General features: G+C 37.3%; 1 long non-coding RNA gene across 2 annotated transcripts in view; it reads right to left on the bottom strand.

The window, feature by feature from the left end:
- Positions 1-873: 873 nt before the first annotated feature.
- The window catches only part of LOC119467720, a 31285-nt gene continuing 26456 nt past the window's right edge, over positions 874-5702 (bottom strand). For both annotated transcript variants that reach the window (XR_005196316.1, XR_005196317.1), the window contains one exon: positions 874-1285. This is a non-coding gene — a long non-coding RNA (uncharacterized LOC119467720). The remainder of the gene's footprint in view (positions 1286-5702) is intronic.

Below are 5702 nucleotides of genomic sequence, written 5' to 3'. Positions count from 1 at the left end.
TGATGTGCAATTTAAACCTAGTTCTGGCCCAACCTGCCTCCCAGGCCCCTGGGCTGAGTCAGGCCCTGTCCCCACCCTCATGGCCCTCACTAGTAACTGAGACATACACAGAGTAAGATACACAGGGAACTCAGTGGAGGTGGAGGTCATTGTGAATAGGGCAGTCAGGGGAGACTTCCTAGAGGAGGTGGAGGAGAGAAGCACCTGAGCAGTCTTTGAAGGTCAAACGTTATTCTCTTCAGGGTACCTGTGGCAGGTAAGCAGAACAGCCTGAGCAAAGGGGTAGAGGATGGCTGGACATGGAGGGTCTGGGATCTCCATACAGGGCCTAGGAGTCCAGAGGTCCTGGCAGGAGTCCCTGAGTGGACAGCAACCAGGCTGAAGCACTTGGCCTTGGTCCTCTGGGCCAGAGAGCTCTGGATGGGGGCAGGCTGGACACTCTGGGGCAGCTATGAGAAGGATGGGGTTCCATTCTGGGCTGCAAGGAGCAGGGAGTAGCTCAACTATCGAAAGGCCAGGGGGTCAGACCTGGGTGGTTCAGAAGCAGCAGAAGGAGATAATCAAGGACTGTTTCATAGAGTTTTCCCTGCTTACTAACTCCTGGACCTTGGATCAAGGACCTGCAGAAATCTCAGTGCCAGCAGGCAGCCTCCGACTGCACAGGGTGACAGCGGGCTCAGAAGCCCAAGGGTCTGCCATCACTTGTTCAGGTGCTTACACTGCCCAGGTCCCAGGAGAGAGTTACAAGAGAGAAGACAGTGATGATCAAGCTCCCAGAAACACTCCTTTGATAGATGGGAACACTGAGGCTGGCAGCGGGAAAGGGCTTACCCCAGACTATACCCCAGCCAATAAAAGGCGTGGCCAGCTGAGAACATTGGTCCAGGATGGGTCTTTTTATTCTTTTTGAAAAGAGAAGCAAACATTGGTGAGAATGCACATGTCAGGGGCCACTGGAGCAAGCATTATGGTTTGTTTTGACTGTGTAAGATGACATCAGGCTCAGAGACTAAGTTCCCTGTCCAAGGGCCCACAGCTGAAAAGTAGGCAGGTGATTCTTTGCCAAGTCGGTTTTCTCATCTGTGTAAGGTGGGATCAGGCTGGGAGAGGCTCACAAGGAGCAAAAGAAGGGCTTGGGAACCTCTCCACTGTTGTCCAGGAGACTGGCTCCTGGCAACCAAGGTTAGATCTAGAGGCTTGATTGTATAGTGAATTATTCAGATAGTACTGTGAACTTCCATCAGGAGGAATTAAATGTCTGGTTGTCCTCATTTTGTGATATTAGCTGTTATTGAAGAACATTGACTAGATCAATTTTCTCATTATTGCACTAGGGCTTGCAAAATGAAGATATTCTGATATTCCTTTACCATTTGTTACCTAGAATATCTCTATCAAGGGAAATTTCTCTTTATCAACTATTAGTTTACCATGAGGCATAGTCACTGCAGGTGTTACAGTCTAAACAAGTATGTGACAGAATTAAATTTATCTTTTTCTGAAAGAAAATCTCAAAGGACCAAATAGCATAAAATAAACAAAGAAAATTGTTAAGCAGATATTCCCCCAAACCACTATACTTTAAAGATTCACAGGCAAATCCTTAAAGCCTTTTAGAAATGTATGTCTTGAATGCTATGTAAATGGTTCCAGAGCATAGAGGAAGAAGAGCTTCCAGTTATTTTCATGAAAACTATTTAACATTGACAGCAAAACACAAGAAAGCACAGAATAGAACACAATAAGTCAGCTCACATTAATATTGAGGGTGCAAGTATCCTAAGTAAAAAAATTGTTTTAGGAATATACTTTAAAATATAGGCATACATTAAGGAAATAACTTACTGCTGTAACAAAGCTTTGGAGTTTATACCAGAAATGCAAGGATGGTTCAATTTTAGAAAATCAACAAATTTAGGTTAATATCAATAATGTAATATTAATATAAATGTCATATAAATATAGTACATCAAAAGAGGGAAAAATCATGCTATTTTCTGTATAGATATCGAAAACACATTTGATAAAATTCAACATCCATTCCTGATTTTTAAAAACTTCTTGATAAAATAGAAATAGGTAGATATTTCCTTAATGAGACAATATCAAAGCAAATGCCATCTATTTGCATAATGATGAACAATTTGAAGCATTCCCAACAAATTTGTCAGCAAGAAAATGATGTCTCCTTTCAACAGTCTTATTTAACATTACTTTGGAGATATTAGCCACTATAATTTCACACACACAAAAAAATAGAGATATAAGAATTGGGAAGAAATAAAGAGACAAAAGTGCTGTGTTATTTGTATATGATATGATTATACACTTGAAAAACTTTAAAGAACTATTACAAATAAGATGACTTTGTACAATAAATGGGTAAAAATTAAAATATAAAAATTAATAGCTTTCTTATATGACAATGAGTTAGAAAAGATAAAGAAAAGATTCCATCTACAAAAGTAGCAAAAATTATAAAATATCTTGCAACATGTTTAATAAGAAACATGCAAGATCTGTATGAAAAAAGTTTTAATGCCACTGGATACCTAAAACACAATAAGAATAAATGGAAAATGATGTCCTGTTCTTGAAAAGGAAGAGGGTATTTTAACAAAATCAATTCCTTAAATTAATGTATACATTTAGAATGATTCCAATAAAAATAAAAATAGAGTTTTTCCTCAATATATATATAACGGCTAAAATATGGTAGATATTTAGTTTTAGCTTATGTGAAGTTCAAAATAGATATTCCTGATTGGCAGTTTTTCTCTCTCCCTTTCTTTCTCTCTCTCCCTTTCCCTCTTTACTTCCCCTCTCCCATTCAGATTTGTTCAATCTTGTGTCTCTGTTATTTTCAACACATCATTTCCAAGGTGACTAGGCTCATCTGCCTCCAGTTGGTAGAGGAACATGAATGACCAAACATTGAAGGATTTTAGGGACCAGTCCTAGAAGTGATACACATCACTTCCACTCACATTTCATTGGCTAGAATTCAATCAATCATATGACCACATTTAATTATAAGAAAGACTAGGATATGTAGTCGATCTGGTTGCTTAAGAAATAGAGGAACTGAGTTGAAGCACTTTTGTCATGGGAAAATTGACACATTCTAAAGTTTACATGAAAAATATTCAGGAATAGCTGGGGAACATTATAAACAATTTTATGCAAATTTTGACAACTTAGATAAAATGGACAAGTTCCTTAAAAATGCAACTCTAGCAAAACTGACAAAAGAAGAAACAGAGAACCCAAATAGCCCCATTCTATGAAAGAAATAAAATTTACAATAAAAATTCTTCCCACAAAGAAAACTCCAGGTCCAAATGGTCTTTGCTGGTGAATTCTACCAAACATTTAAGGAAGGAAGAAATAATATTAATTCTACACCAACAATTTCAGAAAACAGAGCTTTTAAAAATCAGCAATGAATGCCAATTTTTGTCATCTATAGAGAAAATAATACGAACACTTCCTGACTCATTTTAGGCGACCAGTATAATACTGATATAAAAAACCAGTAAAGATATTACAAGAAAAGTAAATGCAGACAAATATTCCTCATGAAATTCAGGAGTTCGAGACCAGCCTGACCAACATGGAGAAACCCCGTCTTACTAGAAACACAAAAATTAGCCTGGTGTGGTGGTGCATGCCTATAATCCCAGCTACTCAGGAGGCTGAGGCAGGAGAATTGCTTGAACCCGGGAGGCGGAGTTTGCAGTGAGCTGAAATCACGCCATTGCACTCCAGCCTGAGCAACAAGAGCAAAATTCTGTCTAAAAAAAAAAAATTCCTCATGAATACAGATGTGAAAACTCTTAACCAAATATTAGCAAATTGAATTCAGCAATATATTAAAGGAACAATATGTCATAACAAGTGAGGTTTGTTTCAGAAGTGCAAGCATTCGGAAATAAATGTAATTCACCATATTAAAAAAAATAAAGGAGAAAATTCACAGGATTATTTCTACAGATGCAGAAAAATAATTTGACAAAATTCTAAATCTATTCGTTATGAAAAACTGTTGGCAAACTAAAAGTAGATGGCAAATTACTTGAACTGATAAAGGCCATCTACAAAAAATCTGCAACTAACATCATGCTTAATGGTGAAACATTTAATCTCTTTTTCCTAAGTTTAGCAATCAGGCAAGAATGTCTACTCTCACCATGTCTATTTGACATTGAGCTGAAAGTTTTAGTGCATTAAAGTAAGAATAATAAAAGGGACCAAGAATGGTGGCTCACGCCTATAATCCCAGCACTTTGGGAGGCCAAGGCAGGAGGATCATTTGAGGCCTGGAGTTCAAGACCAACCTGGGCAACACAGACCTTGTTTCTGTACAAACACGCACACACACACACACACACACACACACACACACACTAGCCTGGCTTATAATAATTTGTTACTTGAAAGGCTGAGGGGGGAGGATCACTTGAGCCAAGGAGGTTGAGGTTGTAGTGAGCCAGGATCATGCCACGGCACTGTAGCCTGGATGACAGAGGGTGGCAGACCGAGACCCTGCCTCAAAAAAAACAGAAATAAAAGACACAAACATCAAAAAGGAATGAATTAAAATGTGGAATTTGTAGATGACATATTGTTTAATCAGAAAACTCTGTGGAATTTATGAAAATTACTAGAACTAGTAAGTAAATTTAGCAAGTTTGCAGGTTATGAAGTGAGTTTATAAAAATCAATTTTATTTCCATATACTGGGGAAAAATAATTGAAATGAAAATTTAAAATATCATTTCATTGTCATCAGAAAACATCAACTACCGGAAACAGCAAATAAAGTATGTGTAAACATGTGTCTAAAAATATGGCTAAGAGAGGACTTGATATGGTTAGGTGTCCATTCTTCCCAAAATGACGCGTAGATTCAACACAATCCCTATTATAGTGAGAGTAGGCCCTTTTAAAGAAGTAGCTGATTTGAAATTTTATGTGAGAATTTAATCGTCCAGCATAGCTAAAACAATCTTGAAAATGAAGAACAAGTTTAAAGAACTAACTCTGCCTGACTTAACAACTTACTGTAAAGCAACAGTAATCAAGACAATGAGACACTGATGTAAGTATACACAAATAGAACAAAGGAACAGAACATAAAATTCAGAAACAGATCTTACTTATATGGTTAAGTTTCAACTGAGGGACCAAAACAATTCACTGGAAAAGGAACTTCTTTTTGAACAAATGGTGCTGGAACAACTGAATATCGCTATGGGAAAACGTTAAACAAAGTCCTTATCTCACTCCAAACACAGACATTAATTTGATGTGAATCATAGACGTAAATGAAAAGCCATAATCACAGTTTCTAGAAAAAAAATAGGAGAATGCTTTTGGGGCACTGAGGTAAGCAAAGATTTCTTAGAGGTCAGGATATAAAATAACCATAAAAGAAAACAATTGATAAACTTTGAAATTAGATACTTTTCCAATCAAAAGACATAATTGAAAAAATGACTTTGGGACACCAAGGCAGTATTATTGCTTGAGCCTGGGAGTTCAAGACCAGCCTGAGCAACATAGTTGCTCAACATAGTTGCTCACCCAATTACCAGAAAATTGAAAAATTAACAACATCACAAATACAGCACAGGTTGTGGATCAGTTGGAATTCTTATATACTGCTGGTGGAAATATAAAATGGTACAACTATTTTTTTT

Source organism: Cebus imitator, unplaced genomic scaffold, assembly GCF_001604975.1.
Source record: "Cebus imitator isolate Cc_AM_T3 unplaced genomic scaffold, Cebus_imitator-1.0 Scaffold322, whole genome shotgun sequence".
Taxonomy (NCBI): Eukaryota; Metazoa; Chordata; class Mammalia; order Primates; family Cebidae; genus Cebus; species Cebus imitator.
The sequence above is the reverse complement of the archived record's forward strand: the minus strand, read 5'-3'. Positions and strand labels throughout refer to the sequence as shown.